The 21547-nt window shown below is 37.1% G+C and overlaps 1 pseudogene; it reads right to left on the bottom strand.

Moving 5' to 3' along the window:
- Positions 1 to 7599: 7599 nt before the first annotated feature.
- On the bottom strand, positions 7600 to 12162 carry LOC140246935 (uncharacterized; annotated as a pseudogene).
- Between the last annotated feature and the right edge of the window lie 9385 nt (positions 12163 to 21547).

The following is a 21547-nucleotide window of genomic DNA, read 5'->3' on the forward strand; positions in this document are numbered from 1 at the left end:
TGATTTCAAGTCTTCCTTGGATTTATTTCAAATAAGGCCATCATGGATTTAAACTCAGACTACTGAAAATGACAGCCAATTGATGCACTTTCTGCACATGTAAAGGTCTATTTATTTCATCAAAATAAAACTGATGCATATATTTCACAAACATCGATAAGTTACAAAATATAAGATGATTGTCATGCACATGCAGGCTCCAGAAAAAAGGAAATACGACATGATGAAAACAATGCATTTCTTGCAATAGTCTCAGATGGTCACATCTTCACCTTAATGTTACTGATGCTTCTTTCACTGTTTTTTATAAACAAATTATTAGACGACTGGAACCTTCATTGCCAAACAGATTACTTTTTTTTTCTTTTTTTTTTCTTACAAGATGACTCCATGCGACTCTATTCAGACTTTCATTTTATATTTCTTTCCCTGGCGAGCATCGTTAAGTCGTAAGATGGAAACTACGAACAAACATAAGATTATATATGAATTCTGATAACTTAAATCTCAGAAATGATGTCGTGTAATAAACAATATTCCATTAACTCGATGTGTAAATTTACACGCTTTGTCCCATGCATGCTATTCAAAGAATTATTAGATTTTTTTTGAAATAACGCATAGTATAAATTTAATTAACATTCTATTATTATCAAACGAAACCGTTTCTTTACTGAAGGTGCAAATGACTAGGAAAACTGAACACCGATGTTGCATGGGATACTGATCCTAAAGAAAATAATCTCAACATTTCGTCGGCGACCATCCGAACCGTCGTATCTGTCAGCGGTGTGCGAGAACACGTTTTCGAGAAAAACGCGTTCGAAGTTTGGGGGTCCTTTCATTCATTCATTCGTTTATTTCATTCTTCGGATAAAAAGATTGGAAAAATAACAATCATGCATATATACACAATATGTACAGGTTAAAATGGTAAAAATACTATCAGCGAACAAATACAATAGAACAAACGGAGTGCATTGTAATAAAGAAAAATGAAATAGGATGTATCAGTAAAAGCCTAGGAGGCTTGACAGGTAGATACGCCCATAACGTATGACATAGAAATATATAGCTACAGTACAGCACAGAATAACTCAATGTGTGTTCGCGCGTGAGCGAGTGTGTGAATGTGAGTGAATATAAATTGTTGCGTTAAACATAAAACGACAAAAGATGAAACTTATACTTAATTTTAAATGAGTTCAGAAATTGAATATTGCGTAGCGATGGAGGCAGAGAATTCCACATATTTGGTCCAGTATACCGAATCGATTTATACAGGGAATGGGAAGTTACTCTAGATTTGTGGAAAAGTTGTCTATTTCTAGTATCATAATTGTGTACATCCAGATTCAAAGAAAACATTTCCATCAGATACTCAGGTAATGTATTGGAAAAATAACGATGCATAATCATACAAATACTTAATCTATTAATATCATAAATATTTAGAGTGTTCAAACTATAAAATAAAGGCATAGATGGAGCATAAAATTCGGCATTTGAACAGATACGCAGAGCCCGTTTTTGAAGACGGTGCAGTTTGCAGAGTTTGGACGGGTATGCAGTGGCCCATACAGTGTTGCAATACATAATATATGGAAGAATAAATGCATTGTACATCATAAACAAAATACGAAGGGGGACAAAATGCCTTACATGTTGAAGTATACCAATGATCCTGGATACCTTCGAACTGACATGATTTATATGAAAATCCCAGGCAAAATGTTGATCTAATGTCACTCCCAAGTATGTTACTACCGAGCAGTGTTCAATTTCAGTGTCATTTATATACAATGATATGTTGTCATAATTTTCACTCAAATTTTGCGAATAACGAAATACGACATATTTTGTTTTGAGAACATTCAATTACAACTTATTACAGAGAAGCCAAGTATAAACTAAATTCAAATTTTCATTTATGGAATCAATCAAAACTGAAAAATCAGAATGGGATGCTACTAAAGTAGTGTCATCTGCAAATAATAAGAACTGAAAAAACGGTGCACATTTTACAATATCATTAATATATATCAAAAACAGAAGGGGTCCTAATATGGACCCCTGGGGAACACCGCACAATAATGAGTTGCTATTAGAGCAGTAAGTATTATATAAAGTATATTGTTTTCGCCCAGTTAAATAACTATGAAACCACTGGTATGGTATACCACGAACCCCGTAGTATTGCAATTTGGATAATAAAACTGAATGGGAAAGGGTGTCGAAGGCCTTCGATAAATCCATAAATATTGCAATTGCATGCTTATTTTTATTGATAAGATTCAATACCCGATCATATAAATCAATTATAGCAAACTCAGTAGAATAATGGGAACGGAAACCATATTGATTAGAACAAAGAATATCATTCTGATTAAGAAAAGTGTAAAGCCTATCAAATGCTATTCTCTCCAATATTTTTGCAAAAACCGGTAGTACTGATATAGGTCTGTAGTTATTACAATCATTCTTGTCCCCTTTCTTAAACACAGGGATAACTTTGGCAGTTTTCATACTGGATGGAAATACGCCGGTTTCAAGAGATAAATTACATATATGTACAATTGGTTTAATGATAAATGTGATAACTGATTTTACAATGGAAGCGGGTATGTTATCAAAGCCAGCACTCTTGTTACCATCAATTTTGTGAACAATATCATATATTTCTGATTCAGAAACCGGTTTAAAAAAGAAAGAACGTTCAAAATTACCAGAGAGAAAATCAGAAAAACTCATAGACGTATCTGATGTATCAATCGAACGAGACAAATTTGGACCAACATCCACAAAATATTCATTAAAAATATTTGCTATTAAAACTTGATCACATATAACATCATTTCCTTGTACTAAAATTTCAGGCAGATTACTATCAGTTTTTCCCAGAGTCCGGTTAATAAATTTCCACATACGTTTTGAATCAAATTTAGTCTTATGAAACTCATCATAATAATATTTTCTTTTAGCATGTCGAATAACAGAGTTCAATCTATTACGATATTGCTTATAAAATGATTCATTACTGTTGTTTGGGTTCAGTTTGTACAATTTAAATAATCTGTTTTTCTTCTTGATTGATTTCAATATTGCACGTGTGATCCAGGGCTTTTTAATCCTTTTATCAACAGAACCCCTTTTTCTAAGCGGCATATGTTCATTCAATATAAACAGAAAGCGGTCCAAAAATAACTCATAGGCAAGATTGGCGTCGGTCAGCTCAAGGATATCTGACCAGTCAGCTTTCGATAAATCGCCCATCAGTGATGATAATGACAAAGGTGTTATTTTCCGTGATAATACACTATGCTTTTTACTATTTGGACTCAACGTAGCTAAAGAAGAAACAGAAAAAACTGGATAATGGTCGCTCAAATCAGAGAGTAAAATACCAGAAATGAAATGATGGTCAGAAGAATTGGTAAAAATATTGTCTATAAGAGTAGCTGAATTAGAACATACACGGGTCGGTTTACATATAAGGGGGGAATACCCCATTGAAAAAAGCATATCAACGTAATTCTGAATGACACTGTTTTGGTCATACTGTATCAAATCAAGATTAAAATCTCCCATAATAAAACACACTTTCGACATTGCATTTAATGTATTCAAAACTAAATCAAAGGATTTTATGAAATCACCGACATTTGAAGAAGGTTTACGATATACTATTCCAATTATTATCTTGTTCTTAATTGCATCCGTGGTTTCAATGAAAAGAGATTCTACGCCATCAATAGACAATTCTACATCTTGTAAAGTTTGAACAGACAGATTTTCTCTGACATATAATGCTACTCCTCCGCCTCGGCCTTCAATACGATTAGCTTGGAACATATTATAACCCTGTAAAGAAAAATGATTTGATGTATTGCTCATCCATGTCTCACTTACTCCTATAACACAAAAGGGGAACTTAAGAACCTGTAAATCTTCACAAAGTTTATCAAAATTCTTATTCAAACTTCTAGCATTATAATGGATCAAGCTAAGCTTGTTCATCGACGCATTAATAGATACTGAATCACGAAACTGTTCAAAATCATAATAATTGCAATCAGAGGTGTAATTTTGAGAATAGGAATTCTCATCGTCATCAGAATTGACCGAAAAATCAGTGCCTAGATACTCACAGAAAGACGCCATTAGAAGACAGAGATAATGAAGCTTTATTGATTATTCACAAAGTGTCGATGTCGCGGAGAGAAGTGATCAGTTTCTTGGTTCCGTTTTTTTGTTATTGTGAAGATTCTTCCGTCAGATGACCATGTTTGCGTAGTGTTCACGTGAGAGAGTGCTTTGTAGTACAGTTCCTGCCTTTCAGATGTCAAGTCTTCGCGGATGACAATTCCTGTCCCCTTCAATCGCGACTTTACGAGCGTTGTATCTCGCAAATTTGACTAGGAGTGGTCTGGGTTTTGCAGGTGACTGATGGTTGGTAGATCGATCGCCGGAGCGCGGCTTGGAGGTGATCCTATGGCTTCTGTCTAGGTCCCGAACATCCAGGTCGACACCGATCTTGGTGGCAAGAGCGAGGATGGCATCATCCGTATTCTCCTTTGGAGATTCTGGGAGGCCGTATACTCGTAGACACTGACGACGTGAATACTGTTCCTGTTTCTCCAGCTCTGATTCCAAGTATTTGATCTTCTTCTGGAGTTTCTCCGATGATGAAGCAAGTTCACTGATCTTTTCGTCCCTTTGCTTCAATTCTAGCTGAAACGAAGCATGAAGTTCATCCCCAAGTTTCTCGTAGACAGCTGTGTAAACGGCGTCAACTATTTCCTTGATGACAGATTCTGAACAAAGGGCTTTCATCACTTGCTCGGAAATGAGCTCTTTCATGTCGGCGGTCTTGACATTGTCCGTGCTCGTATTTGCATTCGCACTTTCACTTGTGTCGGCAGCACAATTTGCATTTGAATGAGGTGTAGTGCTTGAGTGCCCAGCAGCAGTAGAGACGTCTCTGCCGGTACAACCTAGACTGGAATGCCCAGCCAGGTCGGGGGAGTCCTCGGGGGAATCTTCGTCGATGGTTTCAACATGGTGACCAGATTTAGAAGATTTCTTCTTCAGTCTCGTTCTCGACGACGACATGGTTGGAGACGATTTGGACTTACTCCTGACGTGGCTTGTGATGTAAGGAAACTTGCAGTTTGAACATTGCAAGTCAAACAGAGTCGAAACGCAGATACAGTAAACCAGTAATGACACGGTAGAGACACACGGTGCTAACACACAGCCGCCATGGACCGCCATGGACCATAGTCTAGTGTGAAGAAATTTCTTGCTTTTATTCCCGATCTTTTTATACGAAAAGAAAGGCAAATTCCAGACGATTCGTATAATATATGTATCTAAAATCATTTATGAATAAAACTAATGCTACGTTCACAAAAAGAAAGGCCTCCGCACAGGAAGAGTCGAAAAACAGGTATACGACGGTTCGGAGATCGCATTCTCAGTACGCGCGGTCATCCGAACTGACGTATCGGGGTGATACGTCAGTTTGCTGAACGCGCGTACCGAGAGTGCCACCTCCGAACCGTCGTATCCTATTCTTATAACACGCGCGTCTATGCGGTATGCATAGTTACTTGGTATTTATCTATAAAATGAGTGATTTCGTGCATATTTTTGTGTGAATGCAGTATGCAGTGTCATAATTTCATAAAATGTAGTACAAATACGTCCAAGGTCTAGTTTTGACATGCATGATGAAACACTTGTGGGGGAAGGGGGAGGTTCCACTGCAGATTGTTTGTTTGTTTTTGTTGTTGTTTTTTTTCACATGAATTACGCTTCAGGCATCAGACGAGTGTTCCTTTGATGTAAAAAACAAACCAACAAACAAACAAACAATCAAAAAACCCACTCCATGTTTAGGACACATTATCTTTGATCAGTTTGTATCTAATTTGTATCAGGCAAAAAGTGGTTATACAGTGTACATGTATTGTGAAAGAGGTGGAGCTTATGAAATTGTTTTTTCATTGCAGCCTGCCTCTTCTTTTTCCTCTCATTTCATCTTCTCATTGCTCTCCTCCACCTCTTCTCTTTCCCTTGCCACGCTTTAACCCTCTCTCCTACTCTCCAATACTACAAACAAAAACCAAAATCACACATCCAAGCCTTGCTATTCTTTGTGATAATTCATGTCGCAATCATGACTGTAATGACCTAACTTTCATTCTTTCTAAGCTGCCATGATGGATACTGTACATTTGAACCCATGAATAAAGATTTTCTTTAACAGCTTTAATCCAGACCACTTGCATGGCAGACATAATTCATGATCATTCTGTTGGGTAAAACTCAATTATCAGCTTGCTCATCAGAAATAACATGCAAAAAATTTACTTAGCCACACGTCTGTCTCATATTATTGTGTGTGTGTTGTTTTTTTTTTAAATACACTGTATATAATATACGTTCAGGACTCTGAAACAGATGCAAATTAATTGTCTACACAGAAACATCTACACACACAAACATGGATTGTACTTGTTCACACAAATGATAAAGGTGTATTGTCCTACAGACCCCTACAGACTTAAATGATATTCAAGTACATGTAGTACTATGAATATCATTTCACTTCCAATTAATATGCTGACATTTTGGTGTGCATAATATTATGATTTCCTCATGATATGAGATCCCAATACATAGAAGAAAAAACAAAACAAAAATAAAAACCAAAGAAAGTGAGTCTTGACACAAGGCTGTATTAAAATGCAGCAATATTTATTTCAAAATCAATCAATATCTCACATCCAAAAAGAAAAGAAAAGGAATGAACATGTCCTTAAATACAATGGTCAAATTTCATTAAAAACTTTTACATTTACAGAATGATCAAGATGTCTGTGGTACTGTAAAATAAATATTGATTTAAATTCATTGATAATGAACATGTCCTTTAATGCAATGGTTACATTTACTCAAAAATTTGTAAATGTACAAATCAAGATGTCTTTGGTAAAATAAATATTGATCTAAATTAATTATTAAACTGATTTTAACATGAGAAAATTATACACAATACAGTTTATATTGAAATACATTCTGAAACATTCATTAGATGGAAATGGCTTAAAGCAGAGGGCCAACTCCCTCCTAATATTAGTGAATCTCTGATAGCTCAGGTCTTAGGGCTAAAAAAAAAAAATCAGTATGATATGAGTTGTTATTATGTGCATGTTTGTGATTGTACTTTCATTTCGATATAACAGTAATATCAACGCAATGGTCCTACAGAAATCAAATCACATTTGGAAGGAGGAATAAAGCTGTTACATGTACATCTTTCACATGAAAAAATATGACAATTATTGTTAAAGAAATATCAAAGCTTATTACGATATCATAGAATATTTAATAGCTATAGAATGGACAAATCATAACATGGCGAATTGTGGTGGGGAGATAGTGCTGAGTGATAAATCATCAAAAATTTGAATACATAGACTAAATTGCTTTTGCATGCACAAACAACTGTAGGCACCATAGGCAAGCAATAATTAGTGAAAAGTTGGTCAGAGCTGACATTTTGCTGGGATGGATTTGATGGTGCTTCATTGTTCAATTCTGGTACAAAGTGTGGTATCTCTTGAATGCAGTCCATGTCCTTGGTGATGCCAACTGGAAATGAAGAAAACAAAAAGAAAAACAAGATACACATGGTGCATAAATATTACATTTGTATTATCATGTTTATTTAAAGACTGAATTTATCATTTCTTTGAAAGGACAAGATGTCATCCAGGTTACAACTCATGGTGGATCCATGTGTGGACATATGGGGTGTAAGATGCCCTTATCGTTTTTGTTTTTTTAAACAAAAAATCAACAGAAAAACAAAAACAAAAACTGGAGGACGTGCGTGTGGTTCCCCCCCCCCACACACACTTTACAGAATTCCTAGACCCACCCCTGACAACTGCAAAAAAATAATAATAATAATGATAGTACATATTAGCCAGGATGCTACATTCTATGCTTGTGTATAGTTGATGTCATTCTTTTTATTTGTTATTATATGACAGCAATAGCATCATTTAATCCGGGTTACTAATGCTTAATCCAACAATATTGAGTCGGCAATATCTGGCTGGGTTTCCCAATTAGATCAAGTGCTTTACAAACACTCACCAGTGAGAAGTTGGTCAGAGCTGACATTCTGCGGGATGGATATGACAGTGCTTCATTGTTCAATACTAGCATTGGTATCTCTTGAATGCAGTCCATGTCCTTGGTGATGCCAACTGGAAATGAAGAAGACAAAAAGAAAAACAAAATATACACATGGTGCACAAACATTTCATTTGTTTCCATCATATTTATTGAAAGATTGACTTTATAATTTCTTTGACTAAGATTAACCTTTTAATAGTACAATTTTCAGATAGCCCTTTGGAAATGTCCACAAACAAGAGTTTTTTTGCCCATCAGCAGAGATCGGACAGACTGGCGATCTGCATTAATGCGAAAGCAGTCAAACGGTACACACATCCTCATTTGAGAATTGCTCATAGATTATCACTCTGCTTGGAAGGTCCAGGTACAATTGCCAGACAAGCTACATTCTCCAGTTGTGTGTTAGCCATATCATTAATCTTGTTTGCTACAATATGACAAGAAGGATAACAAGTCATCCAGATTGCAACAAGTGGTTAATTCATGTGGGGCACATCGGATGTAAGATACCCTTTATTTTGTCTTTTTTTTAACAAAAGAAATAAACAGAAAAACTGGAGGACATGCATGTCCCCCCCCCCCAACTTTCACAGAATTCCTGGACCCACCCCTGACAACTGCAAAAAACACTGGCACATGGTAGCCAGGATGCTACATTCTTTGCTTGTGTGTATAGTTTATGTCATCCTTTTTAATTGCTATTAAAGTGTATAAGACAGCAATAGCATCATTTAATCGTAATTACTAATGGATATTCCAAAAAGATTAATGCAGCAATATTTGTTTGGGTTTTCCAACGAGAATAAGGCTTTACAAATACTCACCAGTGAGAAGTTGGTCAGAGCTGACATTTTGCTGGGATGGGTCTGATGGTCAATTCTGGTATTTGTATCTCTTGAATGCAGTCCAAGTCCTTGGTGATGCCAACTGGAAATGAAGAAAACAAAAAGAAAAACAAAATACAAATGGTTCATAGATATTACATTTTTTTTTTAAATCATAGTTATTGAGAGATTGATTTTATCATTTCTTTCAAAGGACAAAATGTCATCCAGATTACAACCTATGGTGGATCCATGCGGGGACACATGGGGTTTAAGATGCCCTTTTTAAAACAAACAAACAAAAAAATTGACAGAGAAAAACTGGAGGATGTGCGTGTGGTCCCCCCCCCCCACCAATTTGCAGAATTCCTGGACCCACCCCTGACAACTGCAAAAAATACTGATACATGGTAGCCAGGATGCTACATTCTATGCTTGTTTATAGTCGATGTTATTCTTTTTATTTGCTATTATATGGCAACAATAGCATCATTTAATCCGGATTACTAATTGATATTCCAACAAGATTGATTCAGCAATATCTGGTTGGGTTTCCCAACAAGGTTAAGGCTGTACTAACACTCACCAGTGAGAAGTTAGTCAGAGCTGACATTCTGCTGGGGTGAATCTGACGGTGCTCCTTCATTGTTCAATACTAGCACTGGTATCTCAGGAAGGCAGCTGATGTCTTTTTTGATGCCAACTGTAAATGAGGAAAACAAAATATACATAGCCCATGTCTATTTTATTGTTTCTATCAGATTTTTTTTTAAAGAATGAATTCATTTCTTTCTTAAATATTAAGATTAACCTTTTAATACCACAATTTTCAGAAAGCCCTATTTAAATGTCCACAAACAAGAGGGTTTTTTTGCCCATCAGCAGAGATCGGACAGACTGGTGATCTGCATTAATGCGAAAGCAGTCAAACGGTACATGCATCCTCATTTGAGAATTGCTCGTAGATTATCACTCAGCTTGGAAGGTCCAGGTACAATTGCCAGACAAGCTACATTCTCCAGTTGTGTGTTAGCCATTTGTTACAATATGACAAGAAGGATAACATGTCATCCAGATTGCAACCAGTGGTTAATTCATGTGGGGCACATCAGGTGTAAGATAACCCTTTATTTTTGTCTTTTTTTTAAACAAAAGAAATGAATAGAAAAACTGGAGGACATGCGTGTGGTCCCCCGCCCCCAACTTCACAGAATTCCCGGACCCACCCCTGACAACTGCAAAAAACACTGGTACATCGTTGCCAGGATACTACATTCTTTGCTTGTGTGTAGTTTATGTCATCCTTTTTAATTGCTATTAAAGTGTATAAGACAGCAATAGCATCATTTAATCTCAACTACTAATGGATATTCCAACAAGATTAATGCAGCAATATCTGGTTGGGTTTCCCAACAAGATTAAGGCTGTACAAACACTCACTAGTGAGAAGTTGGTCAGAGCTGACATTTTGCCGGGATGGATCTGATGGTGCTTCGTTGTTCAATTCTGGTATTGGTCTCGTGAATGCAGTACATGTCCTTGGTGATGCCAACTAGAAATGAAGAAAACAAAAAGAAAAAGAAAATACATATGGTGCATAGATGTTACATTTTTGTAAAATCATATTTATTGAAAGATTGACTTTATCATTTCTTTGTAATCCAGATTACAACCCACGGTGGATCTGCGCAAGGACACATGGGGTTTAAGATGCCCTTTTTTTTTATAACAAAAAAATAAACAGAGAAAAAATTGGAGATGTGTGTGTGGTCCCCACCCCCAAATTTACAGAATTCCTTGACCCACCCCTGACAACTGCAAAAAATACTGGTACATGGTAGCCAGGATGCTACATTCTTTGCTTGTGTATAGTTGCTGTCATTCTTTTTATTTGCTATTATGACAGCAATAGCATAATTTAATCTGGATTACTAATTGATATTACAACAAGATTGATTCAACCATATCTGCTTGGGTTTCTGAACAAGATCAAGGCTTTACAAACACTCACCATTGAGAAGTTGGTCAGAGCTGACATTCTGCTGGGATGGATCTAACGGTTCTCCTTCACTGTTCAATACTAGCTTTGGTATCTCTGGAATGCAGCTGATGTCCTTTTTGATGCCAACTGTAAATGAGGAAAACAAAACATACATAGTGCATATATGTTTCACTGTTAATACCATATTTTTTATAAGTTGAATTTATTTTTTTAAAATTAAGATTAACCTTTTATTAACACATTTTTCAGATAGCCCTATGTGAATGTCCACAAACAAGAGTTTTATTTTTGCCCATCAGCAGAGATCGGATAGACTGGTGATCTGCATTAAATGCAAAAGCAGTCAAGCGGTACATGCATCCTCTTTCCACAGTCAATTGCATGTGCTTATGAAGAATAGAAAAACATCATTGGAAGTGAGGCACAAAAATAGCATTTGCTAATAGGCTTACAAACTCTTTTGTTACTATAGGGCACCCGAATGGGGTCAGCAAGTCAACATTTTTTTAACTCAGCCTTGGTGGCTACACACATAGATTTTCAGTTTTGCAGCAAAACAAGGGCATTATGAAATTGGAAAAAGTAACTAACACAAAATACAAGCAGATGTGACACAGAAAAAGAAAAGATACTGATAGAAGGTCTAATCTGTTCATTCATTTTTTTTTTCTTTTTTTAAGGCATAACACTAATAAACATGAATTAAGGCTACACAAGTACACGCTCATGTCTTTATTTTGAAAACATGGTATACCAGGTTGTGCTGTATAGTTGACACCATGAAAACCTAATATACCAGGCACTACTTAAATGCATTCATGCAGTATGGAGTAAGCTACTTCTAACATTGCAGCACAGTTATGAGGTTATTAGAGGCATTGAATAAACACACACACTGTATACTGTCCATACTTTTTACTACAAGTATGTATTCATTTGTGTGCGCTCAATCTTACCTAATTTCGCCAGGTAAATGTTGTCATCATCGTCATAATCAGAAGTATCATCTTCGTCACTGCTGTCTGCGGTGCTTGCGTTTCCATCATCGCTACTGTTTTCAGAATTCTCTCCCCCATACACAGCAGTAACTGTGCATTTCCACAGTTTCCTGTGCCATCGCATTGACACACAAACTCCAAGTTGTGGGAAGCTGCCCTTCCTGAATTTCAGCTGATCAACAGCTACAGTATTCCTCGTACCCATCTTTGTCCCAAAGGACTTCAACATCTGTTGGTTTCCCTGAGGACAAAGACCTGTAACAAACAAAAACAAAAACATTCACTACAAGTGTATTAAAAAAAAATGTTTAATTTTAGCAGAAATGTTTCACCTCAAGCCTATCTAGTGGTCTATTCAATATACATTGATCATAAAATGCAAAAGCACAATTCAACTCATATTATAAACAGATAGAGGGCAAAGATTCCCTGTGCTTATGGTACTGCAAAACTACTCTCTAGAATGTGTGAGCACCTATAGCCTAGCTAGGCTACATCTGACAAGTGGAACATTGCATTTAGACCTCAGTTTATATATTTTAATTACAGTGGAACATCAGTGTATTACTATTAGATTCACAGGAGGGTCTTACTCAAGTACTGCCCTCTGGCCTGTTAACACACTAAAGCCTTCATTGCAGTGATTTCAATATCATGGAGACTTGGCACTCACAGCGACACAAAAATGCATGCGATAAAAACATACCCAGGTACTGTACTCAGTACCGGTACCGTACAAAGCATTTGCAGTTGGCTAGATCTCTGAACAACACACATGTATTTATGGACCAGCACAATTTTATCCTACTCCTTGAGTCCTAGGAATACTAGTATCAGATAAATTTACAGACGTTGGTAAAATTATTAGGTGATACGCTATCAGCGTATCACCTATTGTGATTGTCAAAATCTCTCTTTATTAGGTGATACGCTATCAGCGTATCACCTATTGTGATTGTCAAAATCTCTCTTTATTAGGTGATACGCTATCAGCGTATCACCTATTGTGTTTGTCAAAATCTTCCTTTCTTTCTTTTTATTCTTCTTTCTTTCTGGCACATTTTGTGTCGTGAATATCTCAACATTGACATGACGGAATAACATGACATTTTCAGTCAACATGTCTCATGACAATATCTAGCCACAATAAGGTTTTCATGACAGTAACGTCTCTATGACGTCATCTAGGCGCCATTTTGTGATTTTCGGACATGTTACATGATCGATCATAACTTCATAACTAAAGGACATTTCTGTATCATTTTCGGTGGACATAAAGTTCAGGTCACGCTCTATCTTACTTTGTAATGCTAATTACCAAGGACATCTTTACGCGCGCGTACGCGCGCGTCAAACTTTTTAAAGGCTCAAAACAACTTCCCAATGGTAAATCTCGAAGTTTCAGACAATTTTAAGCGTTCCGCGCGTTCGCGTCCGTCCGCATATTTTCGCGCGCAGTGCGCGTAAGCAACATGAAAATGCACATTTTTTGACAGATTTGGATTCCTGATACATTAAAGGCATAATTTACCATTTGCAGATGAAAGCATTAGTGCTATGAAATAGTTCTAAAATGTGAGTTAGGGATAGAAACAACCACTGTCAAAATTTGAATCCGTATAATCGATGTTAAGTGTCGTTAAATACACAAAATGTGAACAATAGTTATAATTAAAAATTTTCCAGACTAAACCGTATACAGTTACGGTTTATTGAGAAAAACCCTGATATCTCCTTATATTTTAGGTTTTATTGCAAATATTTCATATGGTAGGATGTTTTATGATACAACAGACCTACACATATGCATCAAATATGATATCTTGAAAATTTTTGAAATCACTGCTCCCAAAGGTAAACTGGACCTTTAAGTAACAATATCCATTGATTTTCGATCAATTCCGACCTATAACAAAGGAATGCACTGGCGTCAAAGTTGAAATTTCGTGTGCGTGTCTATGTGGAAATATAGCGAAAAACATGTCTTTGTTTATTCCGCCATAGCTCTTTAAAACGTCGGGTGACCCTATGTTTTTATTGCATATTACAAAAGCATATGAATTGAAAATAACGTTTCAAGTATCAATATTTCCCTAAATACATTATGACGTCATCATATCATCATCTGAAATCAAAAAAGTGGAATTAATTTTTTTTGAGGTACTGTTTCTGACATTCATTTGCTCGTATCTCTGTTGTTTAAGCTCAATATTATCCCAAATTCAGATATGTTGTACTTTGAACATTTGCCTTTTAGGTCCATGTCATGCTTTTGATATTTGATGACGTCATCATACCTTAAATTGTGATTAAATGTAAAGATGCAAAATCGGACAAGTTTACGTGCATTGTCTATGGGAGGTGATTTTTTTTTAAACCATGCATTGACTTAACAACGTTTAAGCACCTTTATCTCAGCTGATTTTGCTTCATTTCCTCTGAAACTTTAGTATGTTGTAGCTGAGACAATAAGCTGCAGTAACCATGCATTTTATTCTTTGAAATCTCATCAGATTGACAATTTTGCAGTTTAAAACTGAAAATGAAAATGGAATGTGGACAAAACGATTCCTCCTGTTTCTTTCACATACATAAGTTTACGTTCTCCATATTTTCTCGTCGAGACGTATGGCCGAGTGGTTAAAGGCGCCGTCTCAGAGACGTGAAGTTGCGGGTTCGAACCCCTCAAGATCACGAAACAATTTTTTTTTATTTTACTTTTTTTTCTTCAATTTGTATTATATATTCGTCCATGTAGAAATCACGTTCGTATATAAACGCACCTATACACACACACAGACACACACACACGCCATATCCCTCTTTTTTGTGTGTTGGAGACCACATTGCTTCGACTGCAGCAACATTTTGCAGGTTGACTTTGTCAAACCGATCATAGTATGTAATGACGACGACTGAGGTGTTGTACTTTGAACAATTATCTTTCAAGACGATGTCATTGTTTTGTAATTTGATGACGTCATTACACTGAAAATTGTGATTAAAGGCAAGGTATCAAAACCAGCCGATTATAGGTTTTATATCTGCGGGACGTATTTTTCCCAAGTTGCCAGAAATGGCATAGCGACCTCAGTCGTTACAAGGCCGCTTTTCCGTCTAGCAATGCAATAGATGTTCACACGGCCACGTTAGTTGAGTGGGCATTGACTTTCCCCCTGTTATATCTATACATTATTTGTTTTTTGTCTTACCATTTCCGTGGATGACCCGTGGCCGAGTGGTTACAGAAACGGTTTCGCATGCACGCTCAATATAACTTCAAGGTGCCTATATCACATTCTTTTCTTTGTCGATCACAGATGACTGTCATCTGATGACCACAAGCGTATCACCTAACTCGTCCTCAATGTGACGAGTTTTCATGTCTCGTTTTTTTTTTTTTTATTCTTTCTTTCTGGACAATTTTGTGTCGTCAATATCTCAAGAATGACATTACGAAATAACATGACATTTTCAGTCAACATGTCTCATGACAAAATCTAGCCGCCACAATAAGGTTTTCATGACAGTAACATATCTATGACGTCATCTAGGCGCCATTTTGTGATTTTCGGACCTTGTCACATGATCGATCATAACTTCATAACTAGATGTCATTTCTGTATCATTTTCGGTGGACATGAAGTTCAGGTCACGCTCTATCTTACTTTTCAACGCTAGTTACACAGGTCATCATTACGCGCGCGTAAGCGCGCGTCAAAATTTTAAAAGGCTCAAAACGACTTCCCAATGGGAAATCTCGAAGTTTCAGACAATTTTAAGCGTTTCAAACATTTTCTCGCGTGCGCGTCCGTCCGCGCAATTTCGCGCGCAGAGCCCGTAAGCAACATGAAAATGCAATTTTTTTTTGACTGATTTGGATTCCTGATACTTTGAGTAATAATATCCATTGATTTCCGATCGATTACGACCTATAACAAAGGAATGCACTGGCGTCAAAGTTGAAATTCCGCGTGCGCGTCTTTCTGCAAATATAGTGAAAAAACATGTCTTTGTTTATTTCGCCATAGCTCTTTAAATCGTCCGTTGACCCTATATTTCTATTGCATATTACAAAAGTATATGAATTGTAAGTAACATTCCAAGTATCAGTATTGCCAGGAATACGCGATGACGTCATCATATCGTCATTTTAAATCAAAAAAGTGGAATTGATTTTTTTGAGGTACTGTTTCTGACATTCATTTGCTCGTATCTCTGTTGTTTAAGCTCAATATTACCCCAAATTCAGATATGTTGCACTTTGAACATTTGCCTTTCAAGGCCATGTGATGGTTTTGAAATATGATGACGTCATCATACTAGAAATTGTGATTAAAGGTAAAGACTCAAAATCAGACAAGTTTACGCGTTATGTCTATGGGAGGTGATTTTTTTTTTAAACCATGCATTGACTTGACAACGTTTAAGCACCTTTACCTCATCTGATTTTACTCCATTTCCTCTGAAACATAAATATGTTGTAGCTGAGACAACAAGCTTTAGTAATCATGCATTTTATGTTTTCAAATCTCCTCATCAGGTTGACAATTTTGCAATTTAAAACTGAAAATGAGAATGCAATCTGTACGGAACGATTCCCAATTTTTCTTTGCAACTGTATATTGATCGAATCCACGCTGCCACTTGTGGGAAGTTGAATAGCGCCATCACAAGTCAACACTGTCACGATAGTATTTAGATTTAAGTTTCGCACTCGATCTTCAGGACAGCCATGTGGCATAATCGGTTAGCGCGCTGGTTGTTCATAACGCCATACCGGAAGGCGAGAGGTTCGACTCCCGCAGGACTTTTATCCGTTCTTTCTTTTTTTCTCTTTTTTTTTCGGCAGTTCAGCTTTACTCCGATGTCATTTATCGTATTACTTTATCTAGTGTACGTAACCCGTGAACACGGCTGCTCTATTTCCCTTGTTTTGTATTGGAGTTTGGAGATTGGGTTTGCTTCATTAATTTTGTCACACTTAATGTTGTAAATTGCCCCTTGTTACAGTGTCCCGCCTGCCACCTTTCGTTTGCTCTTTCCTTTTCTCTTCATTGGTTATTGTTATACTGTAACAGGATAGGTAGGAACATGTATGTTTAAATAACTTGCAGGAATGGGAGCTGAATTGATTAACTCTAGTCCAGGTGTATGGCGTCTCGCTCATCTCTTTGAAATTCCAGGTTGTTATTGTTTGACCCAATAACGAAGTTGTAGACAGGTTATATGTTGTTATAGAGGTATCTTGTGCCACATGAATGGAAAGCATCACTGTTTAGTAGTAGTAATGAACTTTTTCATGTTGTATATGGTATAAATATTTAAGATAAATAAATATATATATATATATATTAGGACGAGATGTTCGAGACCCGCAGGACGCTATCATTTTTTTCTCTCTCTTTCTTTGTGTTTCTTTTGGCAGTTCAGCTTTATTCCGATCGATGTCATTTATCGTATTATCTTATCAATTATACTACCCCACGATACACAGTCGCTCAAGTTCCTCTTTTTTTTTGTCGGAGGCTCTAGGTTGGATTTGCTTCATTTATCATACGTATTGTTTAAATTGCCCTTGGTACAGTGCACCGCTTGCCACCTTTCCTTTTCCCTTTACTTTTCTCTACGTTTGTTCCTGTTATATTGTCACAAGACAGGTCGGAAAATAATTTGCATAACTCAACTGGAGCAGGAATGGCAACTGAATGAATTAGCTCTAGGCCAGGTGTATGGCGTCTCGCTCATCTCTTTGAAATTCCAGGATGTTATTGTTTGACGCAATAACGGAGTTGTAGACAGGTTTTATGTTGCTATAGAGGTATCTTGTGCCACATGAGTAGAAGGCATCACTGTTCAGTAGTAGTAATGAACTTTTTCATGTCCCTCCATGTCAATTATAGTGTGGTTTAAAGGGGTTGTGTGTCTATCTGCCAAAGAAAAGGAATAACTTATTTTCGTCATGGCTGTTTCTCTATACGTAGCCGTAGGTAATGAGTGTTGTTGGTATCTGAGCAGTGAAGAACAGAGCATCAGGCTAAAAGCGTTCAATTTGATATATCTTTCTTTATGAAGTCAATCCCTGCTAATGGAGTTACAGAATTATGTTATGACACGTTTCACTGAAAGTTTGTAAAGCAAAGTTTATGGACAAGGCAAGCAATTGTACATGAATATACCTACCATTGATTTCAGAGGGAAATTATGGTATGCATAAATGTAAGGGTATCATTGCTTTGGAATTGCTGAGACAATATGCTTGGCACGAGGGCTTCCACTTCTAATAACTGATCCCTTTGAAGATGTGTCGGTCACGGGTGATCGTCATGATTCATCTTTCACGTAGAAGCTTGCGTTCCACACTCTTGGTTCAAGAAGACTTACCATCATTAGGTGATATGCTATCAGCGTATCACCTATTGTGATTGTCAAAATCTCTCTTTATTAGGTGATACGCTATCAGCGTATCACCTATTGTGATTGTCAAAATCTCTCTTTATTTTTAGGTGATACGCTTTCAGCGTATCACCTATTGTGTTTGTCAAAATCTTCCTTTCTTTCTTTTTATTCTTCTTTCTTTCTGGCACATTTTGTGTCGTGAATATCTCAACATTGACATGACGGAATAACATGACATTTTCAGTCAACATGTCTCATGACAACATCTAGCCACAATAAGGTTTTCATGACAGTAACATATCTATGACGTCATCTAGGCGCCATTTTGTGATTTTCGGACCATGTTACATGATCGATCATAACTTCATAACTAAAGGTCATTTCTGTATCATTTTCATTGAACATAAAGTTCAGGTCACGCTCTATCTTACTTTTTAATGCTAATTACCTAGGACATCATTACGCGCGCATTAGCGCGCGTCAAACTTTTAAAAGGCTCAAAACGACTTCCCAATGGGAAATCTCGAAGTTTCAGACAATTTTAAGCGTTCCGCGCGTTCGCGTCCGTCCGCGCATTTCCGCGCACAGTGCGCGTAAGCAACATGAAAATGCACATTTTTTGACAGATTTGGATTCCTGATACATTAGGTAACAGTATCCATTGATTTCCGATCAATTTCGACCTATAACAAAGGAATGCGCTGGCGTCAAAGTTGAAATTTCGTGTGCGCGTCTATGTGGAAATATAGCGAAAAACATGTCTTTGTTTATTTCGCCATAGCTCTTTAAAACGCAGGTGACCCTATGTTTTTATTGCATATTACAAAAGCATATGAATTGAAAATAACGTTTCAAGTATCAATATTTCCCTAAATACATTATGACGTCATCATATCATCATCTGAAATCAAAAAAGTGGAATTAATTTTTTGAGGTACTGTTTCTGACATTCATTTGCTCGTATCTCTGTTGTTTAAGCTCAATATTATCCCAAATTCAGATATGTTGTACTTTGAACATTTGCCTTTTGAGTCCATGTCATGGTTATGAAATTTGATGACGTCATCATACCTTAAATTGTGATTAAAGGTAAAGATGCAAAATCGGACCATACTACGTGTTATGTCAATGGGAGGTGATTTTTTTTTTTTTAACCATGCATTGACTTGACAACGTTTAAGCACCTTTATCTCAGCTGATTTTGCTTCATTTCTTCTGAAACTTAAGTATGTTGTAGCTGAGACAATAAGCTGCAGTAATCATGCATTTTATTCTTTGAAATCTCCTCATCAGATTGACAATTTTGCAGTTTAAAACTGAAAATGAAAATGGAATGTGGACAAAACGATTCCCCATGTATCTTTCACATACATAAGTTTACGTTCCCCATATTTTCTCGTCGAGACGTATGGCCGAGTGGTTAAAGGCGCCGTCTCAGAGACGTGAGATTACGGGTTCGAACCCCACAAGATCACGAAACATTTTTTTTATTTTACTTTTTTTTCTTCAATTTTGTATTACATATTCGTCCATGTAGAAATCACGTTCGTATAAACGCACCTATACACACACACAGACATACACCATATCCCTTTTTTTTTGTGTTGGAGACCACATTGCTTCGACTGCTGCACAATTTTGTCAAACCGATCATAGTATGTAATGACGACGACGGAGGTGTTGTACTTTGAACAATTGTCTTTCAAGACCATGTCATTGTTTTGTACTTTGATGACGTCATCACACTGAAAATTGTGATTAAAGGCAAGGTATCAAAACTAGCCGATTATAGGCTTTATGTCTACGGCGCGTATTTTTCCCAAGTTGCCAGAAATGGCATAGCGACATCAGTCGTTACAAGGCCGCATTTCCGTCTAGCAATGCAATACATGTTCACGCGGCCACGATTGTTGAGTGGGCATTGACTTTTTCCCCCTGTAATATCCATACATTTCTTTTTTGCCTTACCATGTCCGGGGATGTCCCGTGGCCGAGTGGTTAGAGAAACGGTTTTGCATGCACGCTCAATATAACTTCAAGGTGCCTATATCACATTCTTTTCTTTGTCGATCACAGATGACCGACACCTGATGACCCCAAGCGTATCACCTAACTCGTCAGCGTGACGAGTTTCATATCTCGTTTTTTATTCTTCTTTCTTTCTGCCACATTTTGTGTCGTCAATATCTCAAGAATGACATTACGAAATAACATGACATTTTCAGTCAACATGTCTCATGACAAAATCTAGCCACAATAAGGTTTTCATGACAGTAACATATCGATGACGTCATCTAGGCGCCATTTTGTGATTTTCGGACTTTGTCACATGATCGATCATAACTTCATAACTAGATGTCATTTCTGTATCATTTTCGGTGGACATGAAGTTCAGGTCACGCTCTATCTTACTTTCTAACGCTAGTTACACAGGTCATCATTACGCGCGCGTAAGCGCGCGTCAAAATTTTAAAAGGCTCAAAACGACTTCCCAATGGGAAATCTCGAAGTTTCAGACAATTTTAAGCGTTTCAAACATTTTCTCGCGTGCGCGTCCGTCCGCGCAATTTCGCGCGCAGAGCCCGTAAGCAACATGAAAATGCAATTTTTTTGACTGATTTGGATTCCTTATACTCTGAGTAACAATATCCATTGATTTCCGATCGATTTCGACCTATAACAAAGGAATGCACTGGCGTCAAAGTTGAAATTCCGCGTGCGCGTCTTTCTGCAAATATGTGTGGCGCTCCGACAAAATGAGTCATAAGTCGCACGGGGACTTTTCCCGTAATGAGCCGAAAATGAAGGGGAAGCACTGCTCGGGTCGAATTTTTTTTTTTATGACGGATTTTGATTCCTTGACGTTTCATCTATTTGTACAGAAAATTTCAGCGTGTAAAAATGAGGACAAGTGTCCCAAATCACAGTTTTTCTGAGACAATTTTTTTCGGTTACATTTTTTTAGAACGCTCGCCTTTGCGTTGCGTTTCGCACCTATTGTTCTTGCCCGATTGAGACTCCGCCTCCGTTGCTAGGGCGTATGCTAATAAAGCATTGCTCTTGACCCCATTGAAGACAAAACAAAGCATGGTGCGCGCGGCGGCGTCGGC

This window comes from Diadema setosum, chromosome 3, assembly GCF_964275005.1.
Source record: "Diadema setosum chromosome 3, eeDiaSeto1, whole genome shotgun sequence".
NCBI classification, from domain to species: Eukaryota; Metazoa; Echinodermata; class Echinoidea; order Diadematoida; family Diadematidae; genus Diadema; species Diadema setosum.